Below are 20,190 nucleotides of genomic sequence, written 5' to 3'. Positions count from 1 at the left end.
TTAGGTGTAGCTATTACAACATAAACCTACCTGATAGTCTTCCCTCAATGCTTGGGGCAAAAAGGAGTTTGCTGGAGATAACTTCATCACACTGACATATGAACTGAACTTATCAAACAGTTAAATAAAACATTACAACTAATAATAAATATACAAGAACAAATTTAGTTTTGACCACTGATCACACTTGGTGCATAGACTGTTTAGCATTCTGTAATCAAGGATGATTAGAATATTATTGATACTTTAGTCCTGCTATCCTGATCTGCTGTAACCTTTTTTTCATGTTTTCCTGTGGGGTTGACTGGGGGCTTACTGACTTCATTTAGTAACTCAGTGCTTAGTTATTATAATTTCAATCAGGGTTTGGGTGCCCCCTCTGCAGTCTTGCATGTCCCCTTGCTCATAATGGGCCTCAATCAGCATCTGGCACAAAAGGATCAACTCAAGAAATAATACTGAAGGAGTAAATGAATGCTCTTTCCTTGGGAGCTTTAACACTCTACTAACTGTACATGGGACTTCCATAATTATAGTCTTGGCCTAAGGTTTTCTGAACATTGTAGAAATGGGGAAGGCCTGGTTGCTGCAGTGCCAGGAAACTTTGCCAAGCAAATCTATAATAACCATCGAATAAAACATGAGTTCATTAATTCTGTGAGACACATATAGAGACACACATATTATAAATGCACAGATAGACATACAAGCATGGAGATTTAGTGAATGTATGTGTGCACGTCCCGTGTATGCACTTCATGGCTCATCTAACTGGAGGGCTAGGACAGGGTGACATTCATTCTTGTTATGACCTCTCCTCCGCACAGCAGAGTCGTAGGTTGTAATCTAGTTGACTTGCAGTGCTCTAGGGAAGGCAAAATAATTTTAAGCTTCTTCTTTTTACCTATATCTTTACTTCTTCACTTTTTCAAACACAGGAACTGTAATCTATTCTCAAAATTCAACATTTGTGCAACTCTTTTTGGAAGAGAAGCAACTAGTATTACAGTGCATCTGGATGTGAGAAAAAAATCTAGGGCACTTCCCCATGAGTCAACAGGATTTGAAATGGGTGAGATGCTTTTTTTGTGTGTTTGTGGAAATAGCAGGGTGAATGCAATGCCATCAGCAAATCAAAGGATCCAAATAGGGGAAGATGTAAAAGTGGCTTTCAAACTAAGCCAGATGTATAGGCTTCATCTAGCCAATGTCCTACTTTATTAAAACATCACCTCTTATTTAACAGATCATTTAAACATTTTCCACTTTCTAAGGAAGCTCCAGTGTTTATGATAGACAAAGAGATTATAACATTACAAAAATGTATTTTTCTCTCGAGACTTTGTATGTTGTAAAATTTGCATTGTGAATGATAAGTAGGGAGCTTCAGATGCTACATTCTTAAACATCTGTTCAGCCAATATGTGATTACATGTTATAATCTGCTTCAATCACATTTGCTTCACCGTTAACAAAAAACCAAAAGTTCTGCCTTGCACAATAGCGTTTCAGGGTTTCCATAGTTTGAATCTGAAAAAGTATACTTAATTATTGGGTGATAAGACCTTATGAAAGTTTCTCCTGTGGAATGTCCATATTATGGATTAAAATATATTAATTGTTACAAAAAATAATCTGAAAAACTGCAGAAACTGGAAGCTGATATAATAATTATTCTGATATATAAATATTCTTTCCCTTTAACTTGTTCAATATATTAAAAATGAAATTCTAAGTTGTGAGATAAGGACTACTGGATAAAAATAAGCAGAATACATTAATTCTTTATCACTTTTCTTCTAATTTTTTTCTTATATTGGATTGAAAGTATTTTCTTTAAATACATACACTTTTAGAGTTTTTGTTTTTATACTGTATTGTTTTGAAGAAAGTAAATTGTCAGTTTTCTTAATCTTTAGAATTTGCATCCTTGTTTACTAGTCAATATTGATATCAATGGGGTCTCACAGATAAATCCAAATGAAAGCCTTCTACATCAACAGCCATCAGCCCTTTGTCAATCATCAATTTTGAGATTTAGCAAATCAGGTGGTTTTTTTTTTCCTATTACTTGGGCTTAATTCTTTGGTCAATTTCTATAGAAATAATTAGAACTCCTGGTACTCTCTACATAGATTTTTCTACTTTCTTCTTGGAGAACAGGGGAATCATTTTATGTTGAAATTCTCTGAGCACTTATAGGAAGTGTGACAGCAAAATGGAAGTGACAGCAGCCTGTTCCAGTGAGAGATACCTGTATGCAGATGGTTGACTCTGATGCAGAAAGTGAATCAAAGCTCTTTAACAAAAGAAGCCCAAGAGAAACTGACAACTGAAAATAAACCTAAACATAGCATTTTATCAAACTTGCATTAAAGAAGTGTTTGTGTATCTGTTTGAAACACATTTTTTAGAGCCAAAGAAACGATAGATTTTATTTATCTTGAAGACGACTGAGGATTTGGGGCAAATCAAATCCCAAATGATTTGATTTGAATGAATCCTTTCTGCTCTTTCCTACCTGTGAAAAAAGATAATACTCATGCATCAGGAAGGGTCTTAACACTTACTGAGCTCTGTAAAGTTTCCTCAGGTAAAGGTCAAATTATCCAGCATTTATTTTTAAGCAAGGAACACTTTTTTTCTCATTTAAAGAATCATTTTCTCATAAGTGGAGAATAAATTGCATATAACATTAATAAATACAGTTTCTCTCCCAAACACCTTCTTGCCTAAAGAACTGTATAGTTTCTCAAGCATGGTGTAGATTACTAATTCCAACTACCAGCAAGGGGAATAAACAAGGAAAACTTATGTACACACACAGATTATACACACATGTAAACACACACACCCCTTGTACACAAATAACAATGAATCAAGGATATTTTGGTGTGCACGTATAACCCATTTATTGGATCATCAAAACTTGCTCAGATGCAAGCATAGAGTTTTACTATTTTTCAAACCTTTTGTTTTAAACACCCTCTGCAGGTTCTTTCCTCTCTTTATCTGTATAAAATCTTAGACAGTTCCCATAACACTGTCAGTCATGTTTGGATATTTAGCAATCATGTAAAAACCCTAATCATTCTAATATCTATCATCAAAGTCTCATGGATTTAAAACTCCCTGCCTGCAGCTGGCTCCTGACCTGGTGAAGAAGGAGGGTGTGACAATCTCTCTTTCCTCAGACTTGCTCTCCCACAGCTCCCTGTAAATTCACCAGCTGCCTCTGGCTCTACAGAGTTGGAGGAGAGAGAGAGGGGGTGGGGAGGATTGTATCTCACTGGAACAGCTGTGTATATGACTCTGGAGCCCTCTGCACACAACAGAGGTCCAAATACTAACCCTTACTCTTGGATAGGTGGATTTTTAGAGCAGTGACCATTGAAGATCTTGTACCTAAAATTCTCTGAGGATGATGCCTTGATACTTCTTCAGCTGGTTTCTTATGGCTTCCCCCTCAGCCTCCAGCTTCAGCCAGTCTACCTCACACAGAATCCCTCTGTTGGAAGCATCTTTTCCCTTTTGGGTAATGTCTCCTTTGAGTCCAACCAAGTCCAGTTTTTCTTCTGCCTTTGGGAGTATAACTCTTGTCCTCTGAATCATCTTCTTCCCCTCTGGGCCAACTCTAGGTAGCATCTTACTTTTAGGCATTTCTGAGCATGAGCTCCAAATTTTTCTATCCCTAAACTCCAGGAAGCACAGCAGAATGTGTCTTTGGCCACCTGATTTGAAAGTCCTGTATGTTGTGAGAAGAAAATAAGGAACAGGTCTCCAATTCCTTCTCTCTGCTGTGGTGGGATTGACGAGATGCCTCCAAGAAAGAAAGAAGGTAACCTAGTTGACAGAACTCTTGGAAAACAATAATATTTACTTTTAGGAGAGTCTTTATCAAAGGAAGAATTCTAGCAAAATATATCTGATGTCTCTAGGATTACTTATGGAAAACAAACCTAGAATACATGAATTTATCAGGTATAATTCCTTGGAAATGTCATTTGCTTTAAATACCTATCTGAATATAAAATGGAGATGTTTCATGACTGAAATAACACCTTTCTCTGTAAGTAATATCTCTGCAATACACAACTCAGAGACCCCCTACGGTAATCTGAACCAAAGCACCTCTTCATGCAGTAAAAAAGTACCTGGGGACCTGCAGTCGTGGTCCTGAACCACTCTCTGCTTTGGCTCTGCTTTGTGGTTACTTGTATCCCTAAAATTATTATTAAAGCTTGAATCTTCATGGGATGTCAAATTCACAAGAGTCTGACCTGACAAACCATCTTTTGTGTTATCTCAGTCAGCATAACCCCTTGCATTGAAAGGTAGTGTTACTTTAAATCTATTTTCTCAGGTTTTGTGCTTAAAAACATTTTTTCTCTGCTAGATATGTTTAGTTCATAGGTAATAACAGGGTAAAGAAAATTAACTTTCTTTGGTTTTTTTCAGAGGCTCAAATCTGACAGGCACTTCCTGGATGTAAGGGTTTTCCTGATCTAATATACAATATAGTACATCTTGAAGGTGGTTTCTTCAACTGATCTCCACTAGATGACAAGTTCCTAAAGGGTAAAAATCATGTATAATTCACCTGAGGATCAGTGGTGCCCAGCACAAAGTAGACGCTCAAATATTGAATGGTGCTGATTTAAGTTTTACACCTTGTCCTTTGCTGGAGTTTATGAATGAGAGATGGGCCTGAGATAATATTTACTTTTGTCTTAAGGGCTTTATTTTAGGTTGCAGGAGAAGATTGTGGCACAAGCTCAGAAGAAGAGAAGACAGAAGGCACCAGAGAATAGCTGGTATATATATTCCCTTGTCAAACTTCATGCATAAATTTCATCCTTTTACAGAGAAGGGAGCTGTTTTCAGGAGGTTATGGTAAGACATGGGGCTTAAGTCATTTTGCTTTGGTCACACATCATGTCACAGATTAAAGGAGAAAAGCATTCTCTCATTTATTCTTGGAGCAGTTATTGTTCCAACAGTGTGATAATTAAAGGGATTATAGCACTTTGAGAACTGGCTACTTTGAAAGCCCATGGAAACCCTAGACTTGGCAAGAATCAGTGTTCACATGTAGAAAGCAGTGGTCGTATGGAGGATATTATCAAGTGACAAGGAAGACAGATGTCGATAAAAACAGCATATTGGGAGAACACAAGAGGACTGTTCACCACCAGGTAGAAGAAAAGCCTGAGGATTCAAAATACAAAGAAACAGACTAGAGGAAGTATTAATGGGAGGTGCGGGGGGGTGTAAGGTCCTGCATTAAACAGGTTGAAGTAATGAAATAGTGAAATTTATATATTCATATCCAAGTGTCCTTTGCTGTACCCAGAAGCTACTGGGCTCTGGGAAAATATTGATTAAAAATATTGACTGAATGAATGGAAAGATTCAATTGTTTATTTTTCTAAGTCCAATACAATAAAATATGTTTCAGACCAGCCATTAAGGCAGGCATTGTACAAGGAAAAATTAAAAATCGGTATAAGGTGGTGAAAGAGGTCATAAATTTCAGTGGATATGCTACAATAGTTAGGTTGCAGACAATAGTTGGTGCAAAAATAGATTATTACGATGTATTGGGAGACTTACAAAATCATTGGAAAGGTTAGAGAAGCTGGCTGTATTTTGAGCTTATAGGAACTTCTACCAGTGATGGGGAAGCTTCCACTTGAGCTGTAGCAAGCCATCAAATTAGGAAGCTGCTAACCACAGTTTTACGCTGCATCTCACAGTTTACGTCAGCAAAACAAATGCCTCTTAACTCCCCACTTAACAGAGTTTCAAATTAAAATCTCATATGATTTTACCAGGTTGATAGAACCTAAATTACATCTATAACTCCAGTTGCAAGGAAATCTGGGAAATGCAGTTTTTAGCTTTCCAGCTTCTAAATTTTGTGAAGACACAGAAGAATGAGATTGGAATGGATGCCAAATGATCCAGTGCACAGAATCCACCATAGTTGGGGTTTAGAAAACCCACTACTTCATCCTCTACTTTACATTGTCTATTTATTCAACTATATTTATTGAATGGCTGTTACGTTTTAGACACCATTCCTTGTTTCCAAAAATGAACAAGATAAAAAGGTAGAGAGAACAACTTGGGTTCTTTTGCTCTTTTTTCTTTTCTTTTGTTATCTTTATTCTACTTTGGAAGCAGGATTCAGAGTAGTATAATTTGGGGCTGAGTGTGCCTTCTGTAGGAAATGCCTTTGTCTCTAGAGAAGGAAGACAGGCCAGGCAGTGGTCCAGGGGAATGAGAGGCTGGGAGCTGGCTGCTTAGAATTGGCTGCATTCTCAGGCTCAAGGGGGAGGATGACAGGAACCATGAGGCTGCTGTATTTTCCAGCTCTGTGCACCAGGGTAAAGAGGAGAGAGGGATTTGGACACAAACCCTTCTCAGGACAGAATATTTTTGGCTATAATGTCCCTTTCATTCTATCTCAGACACTGTCTGACCATAGCAACTAAAGAGAAGAAACTGGAACACTCAGTTGAAAAGAAATGCAAACACGAAACCTGAAGCAAATGTAGAACTGTACAGAGGGAAATTGACTCCAGGCTGGGTAGTTCAGAATGGCTGTGAGAGACAATGAGGAAAATCATGACGTGCAGGTAATTCACTGACATGTTCAAATATACACAGACCTTCAAAAGGTAAAAGAAAACCAACTATTACACAGGAAGATTTTTCCCCCAAATATTTCCTTTTTATAGTTTCTGGCTTGGACTGGAAATACTATGATGAAATGTGGGGTACTATATCCATAAAAAATATGAGAAAAATTACCAAAGAAACAGTCAAATTTGGTAGTATTTTAAGGTTTGGGTGAAATGAATGATTATTTAAAGAAGACCAGCTTATTCATTTACATCTAACTTGATGTTTTTTGGGGGGAGTGGGGAGGTGAGGGCAAGATTCTTAAAAAACTCTGTTAAATGGAGTTGTCCAAAATGTCACCAAAGTGCTCAAGCTCATTTATACATCTCCAGCCTTTTTGTAAGATAGAGGAGATTTTTTTTTTTAAGTTCCCATTTTATAAATTAGAAAACTGTAGAGAGATAGAGATTCAGTGATGGGTCTAATGTCACACAATGATAATTGTTACCTTTTATTGAGGGTGTTTCATAGGGTAGGTGTTGAAAGTCCTTTACTTTCATTATAGTTAATCTTCATAACACTCATGGTAGACATGTTTGTCCCCCTTTACAAATTGGAAAAGTAAGACCAAGAGATGCTAGAGCAATTACTAGCAGTTGCAAAGCCAACAAATACTAGAGCCAGCAGTTGAACCTAGACTCATGTGATTTCAAAGCCCATGTTTTTTCAGTACCCCACACAGCTGTCACTAGTCTACCACCCTGCTAGCACTAGAACCACTAATAGGATCAAAGTCTTGATATTCAAGTCAGCACTTTACTGAATAATAAATAATAAATAAATACATAAGCATACATTTTGGCCCTCCTAGACACCACTTACAGCTTGCATTCTTCTCTCCTTGGAGCTTCTTCCCTTTTCACATTCTTTTTCCTGTTTTCTTCAATCATAAAATCAGCTGCAAGACAGTTCCTTGCCTTGGAAAAATATACTCAGCTATGTGGATGGTGGATATGATTGTTCTCTCAGAATACTAAACTGTCCCATTGCCCATTAATGTTTACACAGTATCTGGATGCATATAGCCTCTGCTGATCAAGAGTCGGCATAGGCTCTGAACTCCAACATTCTAGAAAGATACAGGGTAGGTCGAATGACCTAATAAGCAAAAACAACAGTCTACTTATTGCCACAGGCTACTTCCCTAGTCCCACAAGTCTAGACACACAAGACTGTTTAAATTGTATAGTAGGAATTCAGAAACCATTACTTTGTCCCATAGTTATATTCAAGTGTTGCCAATGGCAAACAGCAGGAATGGAAGAGAACAGCTCTTGGCAGTACAGAGGAATCCTTCAGGAATCTCCCTACACTGTGGTGGGGCTCAGTGTTCCTTTGGTGGGTCTTCCTTTCAAGGGACTAGTGCTATGAAAGCAACAACCTAATCCATCCATTGAATTTTTCTTTAGCTGGTTCTGCAAATAACAGCTTTGTGGACAAAAAAAATGCTTTTATTTGAATTAAGGCACCAAAAAGTACACTATTAAAGATCATTTTTAGTTATGTCACGAGCTCTTAACCTAGGGTCCATAAATTGACTTTCAAAGGTCCATTAGTCCACTGAATTGAAGGGGAGATAGCGTGATTTGTAGAGACATGTACTTTTGGGTGGGTGAGGAAGAGAATACACAAGAAAGGTCTGAAATAAAAGAAGGAATACAGAGCTTAAAAATACAATCCTGTGGTAAATCAAAACAAATATGAACTCTGCAAAAACAATTTTTCCTTTACAGAGAAAAATGAAAACAGAACTAAATTATGGGATAGCAGTAGTATTGAAGATGGGAGGAGGATGATAGGAGTTAAAGAAATCTAAAGTCCTTTTAGTTTCCTGAAAAAGGACAAAAATATTAACTTTAGATCTCATAAAGTTAAATGAGCACCAAACACTTGAAGAGAAATAGAGTGTTTAATATTCAAATTGTAAGGAATTAAGGGGAAAAAGCAAACAATCCAAAAGAAGCAAGAATGGAAAAAGAAAATTAAAATTATGAAAAGTAGCTTAATAGACACAAATAAGATTACATCAATGAATTCAAATAATTGCAATAAATAAAACAGAATAACTGTCTCAGCGAAAGACAAAACTGGTCAAACTGGACAAAAAGATACAAAGTCTCACTATGTGCTCTTTCTAAGAGGTACATCTAAATCAGAACAGAGAAAAGTTGAAAGAATGAAAAATGATACACCACAAAAATACTAAAATAAAGAAATTGGTGCGGGTGGTCATAGACTTTAAAGCAAAAATAATTGCTAGAAAAGAGAGTGAGCCCATAATGATAAAAATTGCAGTTTTCCAGGAAGATGAAATAATTTCAGTGTTAGAGCTTATGGATAACTAAAATTTTTCTTTAAAATATATAAAGTAAAAATTGACAGGCTACAATGAAAATCTGGTAAATTCACTGTCATGGTAAGAAAGTTCAACCTATCTATATCAGTTATCAATACAGGAAGCAGATCAAAACTCAGCAAAGCTATAGAAAATATAAAAAACACAATTAACACAAGTGATCTAATGGACATATAAAAAACATCATATCTATTTGTTGGACAATTCTTTCTGGTACACAAGAAACTTCTGCCCAAATTTATCACATATTAAACAAAAACAGTTTTAAAATATTCCAATCAGTATCCAATAGCACATTCTTTGACTGTAAGAAAATTAATTTAGCTATCAGTAATAAAAGGAAAGCTAAGAAAATTCTATATCCTTGAAAGTTTAAAAGAAAACTTCTAAAATCTCCAAATCGAAGAATAAATTATAATGGAGAATAGAAAATAGTTAGAACTAAATGACAATGAGAGTAAAATATAAGATGGGCTACAGTTAGAGTAACAGAAAATGTCAATGGTCTTATGACTATTAAAGACATGGAATCATAGTTTAAAAACCTCCTATAAATAGAACACCAGATACAATTGTACAGAAAAATCTATCAATTGTTTATCAAACAGCTAGTACCAATTGTATAGAAACTTTTTCAGTAAATAGAAAAAATAAGGTATTTTCTTCAATTCTTTTATTCCTTCTGGGTCACCAATCACATACATATTACGTGTTTTCACTATGTCTTACATGTCTTTACTGCTTTTTTGTACTATTTTTTTTTCTTTGTGCTTCAGTTTGAATATTTTCTACTGGGAGGGGAAACCTGGAAGCCTGTGCCTGGCTTCTCCTGGACCTTACCCCATGTGCCTTTTCTGTTATCTGATTTTGATCTGTGTTCTTTTGTTGTAATACACCATAACTATGAGTATAATAGCTTCTAAGCATTTTAAGTCCTTCAGGCATGAGGGAGGTCTTGAAGACCCCCAGCACAGACACCATTAACACAAACAACAATGCTAACAAATCAAAGAATAAATCTCACATGTACAATACCTCTACACAGAAAATTATAAAACTGTAAAGAAAAACATTGAACAATATTTAATAAATTTAAAGATGTTTCACATTCATGGATAAGAAAATTCTATCTTAAGGATGTCAAATTTTGAAGAGCAAATGATAGTCATGGTGAAATTCTGATCAAAATTCCAATAGATTTTTAAGGAAAATTCATAAGATGATTCAGAGTTTTATACGGAAGAGCAAAGGGCTGAGAATATCCAAAAGGATGAATACACTGGGGGAATTTAGCACACCAAAAATCAAGAGTTATTAACTTATATCAGTTAAGAGTGGTGTGTAGGATATCCTTTGATGCAAGGATAGTCAAATTGACCACAGGAGCAAGAATAGAAAACTCACATATGAAGTTAGGTCTCATTTGACTACTGATTCAAATACAAAAGTCAAAACTTCTAAATTTTTAGAAGAAAACATTGGAGAATATTTTTCTAGGATTTTCAAGAAAGCGTTTCTAAATAAAAATCTAAAAACATAATTCATAAAGGAGAGTATTGATAGGTCTACTTCATGACAATGAAGAGCTTCTGTTCATCAAAACATATTATAGAGGAAGTGAAAATGTAAGCCATATTACCAAACATGTAATCAATAAAGTACTACTGTCTAGAATGCACAAACAACTACTAGAACTATTAGAAATTAATAAGAGAACTGCACCAAGATGGAGATATAGGAGGCTCCTGACTTTCCCTCCTCCCACAAATGCATCGAATATACAGCTATACATGGATCAATTCCTTCTGAGAGAAATCCAGAAACTACTTGAGTTACTTCTACACATCAGGCAACTGAGAAAATACCCACGTTGAAATGGGTAGGAAAGGCTAGAACACACTCTTGCCATAAACCCACTCCCAGCACAGAACCTTACAACTGGGAGGGGACTCCTAACACCTAGTTTCTCTCTGAGGAGTGAAGGGACTGGAATACACATCTAGTGCCGCATCATTTAAGGGTGCCATCCTAGGGATGAACCTTCAAATCATATAGCCCTGACTACAGGGCTATAGCGAACAAAGAGTCAGTTGTTAAATGGGTGCATGAAAACTCCATGAGGCTATCCTCCCTGGCCTCAGTGCAGAGGGAGAAGACAAAATTACCTATCCTCCCTACTTTTCCCTAGAAGAGGTTTGACTAGGTATTTACCCAGCTACTGCCCGAGGGTTTGGCTTCTAATCAGACTGCAACGAGGTGCTGATTGAAACCAAAAAAACTCAGTGGGCACTTCCCCCACCTTCTTTCTTCCTCTGGCTTGCTCCAACAATAAAACCAAGTTACCATCTTCTCCCTAGAAGGAGCTTGTTCACACATCTAAATTTTATGGCTGCCACCCAAGGGACAGGACCCCAAATTACCTAGCTCTGATGGGAAATGGAGTTCAGCATTTACAAGCACCATATAATCATATTAAACAAACAAATAAACAAAAAAAAAAACAGTTTTCAGATGAGCACACAAGCACATGCTGAAGCTATCCCCCCAGGACTCAGCACAGAGGGAGCAGGCAAAATGCCCACCTTCGTTTCCCAATTTCTCCCTGGAAGGAATATAACTCTGTACTCTTCCAGCTACTGCTTGATTTTCCGGCTCCTAATTAACTTGCATTTGGGAGCTGACTGGGATTCTCCCAAGAGCCTGAAGGAGCTGGTGAGCATGTCCCCCACTAACTCTCCCTCGCTCACTCCAACAGTAAAAGCACACCTCCAGCTTCTCCATGGAAAGAGCTTGTCCAAACCTCTCACACCCCAACTATTACAGTTGATACCTGAGAGACTGGTTCCCAAATCACCTACCTATGGGAGATGATGAGGCTAGACATTCCATGAGTCCCCCAAGACCACATAAAACAAAGATGTGGTTCTATTTGGGCACAGAAGCAATTCCAGTGACTATTCCCCCTGGCTTAACACAGAGTAAGGAGGCATAAACAACCAGCACCTAGTTTTTTCCTGATAGGGGCTACACTGCATATCTAACACGTCACTTTCCCATCTCCTGACTTAAGTCAATCTTCAAATTTGCTTTCAGTGGAGAGCGGAAGGGTCAGGCAATCAATAGTCCTCCAGGAGCCTGAATAGTCATATGGGCATTTTCCCATGCCTTTGGGACACTGAAGGGTCTTGACCCATCCTGATCTACTGGGAGCCACTAAAAACAAAGATGGTGGCATGGACAATCACAAAGGTTTGAGGGACACAAATGAGCTCAGGTTGGGTTGACTGAAGAGGTCCATCTCTTATATGAGGCCAGTGTATCAAGCCAAAGAGAGGTGGATGTTTTATCTAAGGCACAAACGTCAAAAGAGTCAAAAAAAAAAAAAAGAAGAAGAAGGAGAAGAAAGAAAAAAATATCTCAAGTAAAGAACTCAACTTTATAACTCAAGGAACTAGAAAATGAAGAAGAAATTAAGCCCAAAGTTAGTTGAAGGAAGAAAATAAGAAAGATCCGAGAAGAAATAAATGAAATAGAGACTAGAAAGACAGTAGAAAGATCAATAAAGTTAAAAGCCTATATTTTGGGGGAAAAAAAATTTGCCAGGCTTTAGCTAGAATAACTAAAAAAAAAAAAGGAGAGAAGACTCAAATAAATGAAATTTTAAAATGCAAGAAATAAAAAAAACCACAGAAATAGTAAGGGTTATAAAAAACTACTGTGAACAACAAATTAAATAACCTAAAAAATTGGACAAATTTCTAGAAACATGCAACTGAACATAGATGAATCATGAAGAAATAGAAAACCTGAACCGACCAATTATTAGTGAGGAGACTGAGTCAGTATTCAAAAACTTCCCAACAAAAAGAAGTCAAGAACCAGGTGGCTTCACTAGTGAACTCTATCAAACATTTAAAGAAGAATTAATACCAATCCTTCTCAAACTCCTCCCAAAAATAGAAGAGGAAGGAACATGACCAAACTCATTTTAGGAAGCCAACATTACCTTGATACCAAAGCCAGATAAAAATAACAGAAGAAAGAAAATTACAGGGCAGTATCCCTGATGAATATTGATGCAAAAATCCTGAAAAAAATACTAACAAACTGAATTCAACAGTACATTAAAAGGATCATACACCATGGTCAAGTGGGATTTATTTCTTTGATGCAAGGATAGTTCAATATATGCAAATCAATCCATGTGACACACTACATTAACAAAATGAAGGATGAAAAATCATGTAATCATCTCAACAGATGCAAAAAAAATTGACAAAATTCAATATCATTTCATGACAAAAATTCTCAACAAAGTGGGCATTGAGGGAATGTACCTCAACATAATAAAGGCCGTATATGACAAGCTCACAGTAAACATCATACTCAAAGGTGAAAAGCTGAAATCTTTTCCTCTATGACAGGAAGAAATCAAGGTTGCCCACTGTTGCCATTTTTTCAACATAGAACTGGAAATTCTAGTCAGAGCAATTAGGAAAGAAAAAGGAATAAATGAGATTCAAATCAGAAAGGAAGAAGCAAAATTCGTTCTGTTTGTAGATAACATAATCTTAAATATAGAAACCCCTAAAGAATCCTCCAAAAAACTGTTAGTACTAATGAATAACTTCAATAATTGCAGGAATCAATATCAATATACAAAAATCAGTTGTGACTCTCCCTTTTGGGAGCGCAAAGGAATCACAACTGCTGAACAATCATTGACAGGAAGACACTGGAACTCACCAAAAAAGACACCCCATATCCAAAGACAAAGGAGAAACCACAATGAGACAGTAGGAGGGGTGCAATCACAATAAAATCAAATCCCATAACCACTGGGTTGGTGACTCACAAACTGGAGAACAATTAAACCACAGAAGTCCACCCACTGGAGTGAAGGTTCTGAGCCCCACATCAGGCTTCCAAACCTGGGGGCCTGGCAACAAGAGGAGGAAATCCCAGAGAATCAGACTTTGAAGGAAAATGCAATTTGATAGCAGGACTTTGACAGGACTGGGGGAAACAGAGGCTCCACTCTTGGGGGGAACAAACAAAGTAGTGTATGCACCAGGACCCAGGGGAAGGAGCAGTAACCCTATAGGAGTCTGAACCAGACCTACCTGCTAGTGTTGGAGGGTCTCCTGCAGAGGCGGGGTGGGGGTTGTGGCTGTGGCTTATTGTGGGGACAAGGACACTGGCAGCAGAAGTTATGGGAAGTACCCCTTTGTGTGAACCCTCCCAGAGTCTGCCATTAACCCCACCAAAAAGCCTATAGCCTCCTGTGCTGGGTCACCTCAGGCCAAACAACCAACAGTGAGGAAACTCAGCCCCACTCACGAGCAGACAAGCACATTAAAGTTTTACTGAACTCTGCCCAACAGAGCAACATCCAGCTCTACACACCACCTGTCCATCCCATCAGGAAGCTTGCACAAGACTCTTAGATAGCTTCATTCTCCAGAAGGCAGACAGCAGAAGGAAGAAGACCTACAATCCTGCAGCCTGTGGAATGAAAACCACATTCACAGAAAGATAGACAAAGTGAACAGGCAGAGAACTATGTACCAGATGAAGGAATAAGATGAAACCCCAAAAAACAACTAAAGTAAGAGGAGATAGGAGCTTTCCAGAAAAAATATTCAGAATAATGATAATGAAGATGATCCAGGACCTCAGAAAAAGAATGGGGGAAAAGATCGAGAAGATGCAAGAAGTGTTTAACTAAGACCTAGAAAAAGTAAAGAACAAACACCCAGAAGAATTAAAGAACAAACAGAGATGAACAATAAAATAACTGAAATGAAATATAAACTAGAAGGATTCAATAGCAGAATAACTGAGGCAGAAGAACGTATAAGTGACCTGGAAGACAGAATGGTGGAATTCACTGCTGCTGAACAGAATAAAGAAAAAAGAATGAAAAGAAATGAAGAAAGCCTAAGAGACCTCTACGACAACATTAAATGCACCAACATTTGCATTATAGGGGTTGCAGAAGGAGAAGAGAGAGAGAAATGACCCAAGAAAATATTTGAACAGATTATAGTCAAAAACTTCCTTAACATGGGAATGGAAATAGCCACCCAAGTCCAGGAAGCACAGAGAGTCCCAGGAAGGATAAACCAAAGAGAAACATGTCGAGAAACATAACAATCAAACTGACAAAAATTAAAGACAAAGAAAAATTATTAAAAGCAACAAGGAACACCAACAAATAACATACAAGGGAAACTCCATTAAGGTAAACAGCTGATTTCTCAGCACAAATGCTCTAAGCCAGAAGGGAGTGACATGATATATTCAAAGTGATGAAAGGGAAGAACCTCCAACCAAGATTACTCTACCTGGCAAACATCTCATTCAGATTCAAGGGAGAAATCAAAAGCTTTACAGACAATCAAAAGCTAAGAGAATTCAGCATCACCAAACCAACTTTACAAAAAATGCTAAAGGAACTTACCTGAGTGGGAAACACAAGAGAAGAAAAGGACCTACAAAACCAACCCCCAAACAATTAAGCAAATGGTAATAGGAAAATACATATCGATAATTACCTTAAACGTGGATGGATTAAGTGCTCCAATAAAAAGACACAGGCTCACTGAACGGATACAAAAACAAGACCCATATATATGCTGTCTACAAGAGACCCACTTCAGACCTAGAGACACATGCAGACTGAAAGTGAGGGGATGGAAAAAGATATTCCATGGAAATGGAAATCAAAAGAAAGCTGGAGTAACAATACTCATATCAGATAAAATAAACTTAAAAATAAAGAATGTTACAAGAGACAAGGAAGGACACTACATAATGATCAAGGGATTATTCCAAGAAGAAGATATAACAATGATAAATATATATGCACCCAACATAGGAGCACCTGAATACATAAGGCAAGTGCTAACAGCTATAAAAGAGGAAATCGACAGTAACAATAATACTGGGGGACTTTATAACACCTCACTTACACCAATGGACAGATCATACAAATGAAAATAAATAAGGAAACAGAAGCTTTAAATGACACAATAGACCAGATGGATTTAATTGATATTTATAGGGCATTCCATCCAAAAACAGCAGATTACACTTTCTTCTCAAGTACCCATGGAACATTCTCCAGCATAGATTGCATCTCGGGTAACAAATCAAGCCTCAGTAAATTTCAGAAAATTGAAATCATATCAAGCATCTTTTCTGACCACAACAATCTGAGATTAGAAATCAATTACAGGGGAAAAAAAACCGTAAAAACACAAAGACATGGACGCTAAACAATACGTTATTAAATAACCAAGATATCACTGAAGAAATCAAAGAGGAAATAAAAAAATACCTAGAGACAAATGACAATGAAAACACGATGATCCAAAACCTATGGGATGCAGCAAAAGCAGTTCTAAGAGGGAAGTTTATAGCTATACAAGCCTACCTCAAGAAACAAGAAAAATCTCAAATAAACAATCTAACCTTACACCTAAAGGAACTAGAGAAAGAAGAACAAACAAAACCCAAAGTTAGCAGAAGGAAAGAAGTCATAAAGATCAGCAAGCGTACTTCAAGAAAAAATCTCTAATAAACAATCTAACTTTACACCTAAAAGAACTAGAGAAAGAACAACAAACAAAACCCAAAGTTAGCAGAAGGAAAGAAGTCATAAAGATCAGAGCAGAAATAAATGAAATAGAAACAAAGAAAACAATAGCAAAGATCAATAACTAACACCATCTTTCTGAAACTCTTCCAAAAAATTGCATAAGAAGGAACACTTCCAAACACATGCTATGAGGCCACAATCACCCTGATGCCAAAAACAAAGATACTCCAAAAAAAAAAAAAAATTACAGACCAATATCACTGAAGAATATAGATGCAAAAATCCTCAGCAAAATACTAGCAAACAGAATCCAACAAAACATTAAAAGGATCATACACCATGCTCAAGTGGGATTTATCCCAGGGATGAAAGCATTCTTCAATGTACACAAATCAATCAGTGTGATACACCATATTAACAAAGTGAAAAATAAAAACCATAGGATCATCTCAATAGATGCAGAAAAGGCTTTTAACAAAATTCAACACCGATTTATGATAAAAACTCTCCAGAAAGTGGGCATAGAGGGAAACTACCTCAACATAATAAAGGCCATATACAACAAACCCACAGCAAACATCATTCTCAATGGTGAAAAACTGAAAGCATTTCCTCTAAGATCAGGAATGAGACAAGGATTTCCACTCTCACCACTATTACTCAACATAGTTTTGAAAGTCCAAGCCACAGGAATCAGAGAAGATAAAGAAATAAAAGGAATCCAGATTGGAAAAGCAGAAGTAAATTGTTACTGTTTGCAGATGACATGATACTATACGTAGAGAATCCTAAAGACACCACCAGAAAACTACTAGAGCTAATCAATGAATTTGGTAAAGTTGCAGGATACAAAAGTAATGCACAGAAATCTCTTGCATTCCTATACACAAATGGTGAAAAATCTGAAAGAGAAATTAAGGAAACACTCCCGAATCAATATTGTGAAAATGACTATACTACCCAAAGCAATCTACAGATTCAATGCAATCTCTATCAAATTACCAATGGCATTTTTCATGGAACTAGAACAAAAAAACCTTAAAATTTGTATGGAGACACAAAAGACACAGAATAGCCAAACCAGTCTTGAGGGAAAAAAACAGAGCTGGAGGAAGCAGACACCCTGACTTCAGACTATACTATAAAGCTACAGTAATCAAGACAATATGGCACTGGCACAACTACCTCCTAGAGTAATCGAAATGAAAACAAAAATAAACAATAAATAGAATGGGACCTAATGAAACTTAAATGCTTTTGCACAGCAAAGGAAACCATAAACAAGACGAAAAGACAACACTCAGAATGAGAGAAAATGTTTACAAACGAATCAACAAAGGATTAATCTCCAAAATATATAAACAGCTCATGCAGCTCAATATTTAAAAAACAAACAACCCAATCAAAAAATGGGCAGAAGAGCTAAATAGACATTTCTCCAAAGAAGACATACAGATGACCAAGGAGCACATGAAAAGCTATTCAACATCACTAATCATTAGAGAAATGCAAATCAAAACTACAATGAGGTATCACCTCACACCATTTAGAATGGGCATCATCAGAAAATCTACAAACAACAATGCTGGAGAGGGTGTAGAGAAAAGGGAACCCTCTTGCACTGTTTGTGGGAATGTAAATTGATACAGCCACTGTGGAGAACAGAAAGGAGGTTCCTTACAAAACTAAAAACAGAATTACCATATGATCCAGCAATCCCATCACTGGGCATATACCCAGAGAAAACCATAATTCAAAAAGACACAGGCAACCCAATGTTCATTGCAGCACTATTTACAATAGCCAGGTCATGGAAGCAACCTAAATGCCCATCGACAGATGAATGGATAAAGAAGATGTGGTACATATATACAATGGAATATTACTCAGCCATAAAAAGGAACGAAATTGGTTCATTTGTAGAGACGTGGGTGGATCTAGAGACTGTTATACAGAGTGAATTAAATCAGAAAGAGAAAAAGAAATATATAGTAATGCACATATGTGGAATCTAGAAAAATGGTACAGATGAAGAGGCTTGCAGGGCAGAAGTTGAGACACAGATGTAGAGAACAAATATATGGACACCAAGGGGGGGAAAGCTGCGGGGGCGTGGGGATGGTGGTGTGAAGAATTGGGTGACTGGGATTGACATGTATACACTGATGCGTATAAAATTGATGACTAATAAGAATCTGTTGTATAAAAAAATAAATAAAATTCAATTAAAAAAATAAAAAGGACTTTCCTGGTGGCGCAGTGGTTGAGAGTCCGCCTGCCGATGCAGGGGACACGGGTTCATGCCCCGGTCCAGGAAGCTCCCACATGCCACGAGCGGCTAGGCCCATGAGCCATGGCTGCTGAGCCTGCATGTCCAGAGCCTGTGCTCCACAATGGGAGAGGGCACAACAGTGAGAGGTCCATGTACCGCAAAAAAAAAAAAAATAATAATAATAATAAATAAATAATAAATAAAATAAAGTAAAATAAAATTTTAAAAAATTAAAAAAAAACACAGAAGATCATAAAGAGAAATTAAGGAAACAATCCCATTCACCACTGAAGCAAAGAGAATAAAATACCGAGGAATAAAGCTACCTAAGTTCGTCAAAGACCTGTACTCAGAAAACTATAAGACATTGATGAAAGAAATCAAAGATGACAGATACAGATGGAGAGATATACCATGTTCGTGGATGGAAGAATCAACATTGTGAAAATGACTATACTACCCAAAGCAATCTACAGATTGAATGCAATCCCTATCAAATTACCAATGGCATGTTTTACAGAGCTAGAATAAAAAAATCTTAAAATTTGTATGGAGACACAAAAGATCCTGAATAGCCAAAGCAATCTTGACAGAAAAAAGTGGCGGAATCAGATTCCCTGACTTCAGACTATAGTACAAACCTGCAGTAATCAAGACAATACGGTACTGGCACAAAAACAGATATATAGATAAGTGGAAAAGGATAGAAAGCTCAGAGATAAACCCACCCACCTATGTTCAACTAATCTATGACAAAGGAGGCAAGGATATACAATGGAGAAAAGACAGTCTCTTTAGTAAGTGGTGCTGGGAAAACTGGACGGCTACATGTAAAAGAATGAAATTAGAACACTCCCTAACACCATACATAAAAATAAACTCAAAATGGATTAAAGACCTAAATGTAAGACTGGACACTATAAAACTCATAGAGGAAAACATAGGAAGAACACTCTCAGACATAAATCACAACAAGATCTTTTTCTTTTATACAGCAGGTTCTTATTAATCTATTTTATACATATTAGTGTAATATGTCAATCCTAATCTCCCAATTCATCCCACCACCAACATCCCCTCCGTTGCTTTCCCCTTTTGGTGTCCATACCATGTTCTCTGCATTTGGGTCTCTATTTCTGCCTTCAGCAAGATCTTTATTAGCCCACCTCCTAGAGTAATGGAAATAAAAACAAAAATAAACAAATGGGACCTATTGAAACTTAAAAACTTTTGCACAGCAGAAGAGACTATAAGCTAGACGAAAAGACAACC

Source organism: Physeter macrocephalus, chromosome 16 (genome assembly GCF_002837175.3).
Source record: "Physeter macrocephalus isolate SW-GA chromosome 16, ASM283717v5, whole genome shotgun sequence".
In the NCBI taxonomy this organism is placed as follows: Eukaryota; Metazoa; Chordata; class Mammalia; order Artiodactyla; family Physeteridae; genus Physeter; species Physeter macrocephalus.
The sequence above is the reverse complement of the archived record's forward strand: the minus strand, read 5'-3'. Positions refer to the sequence as shown.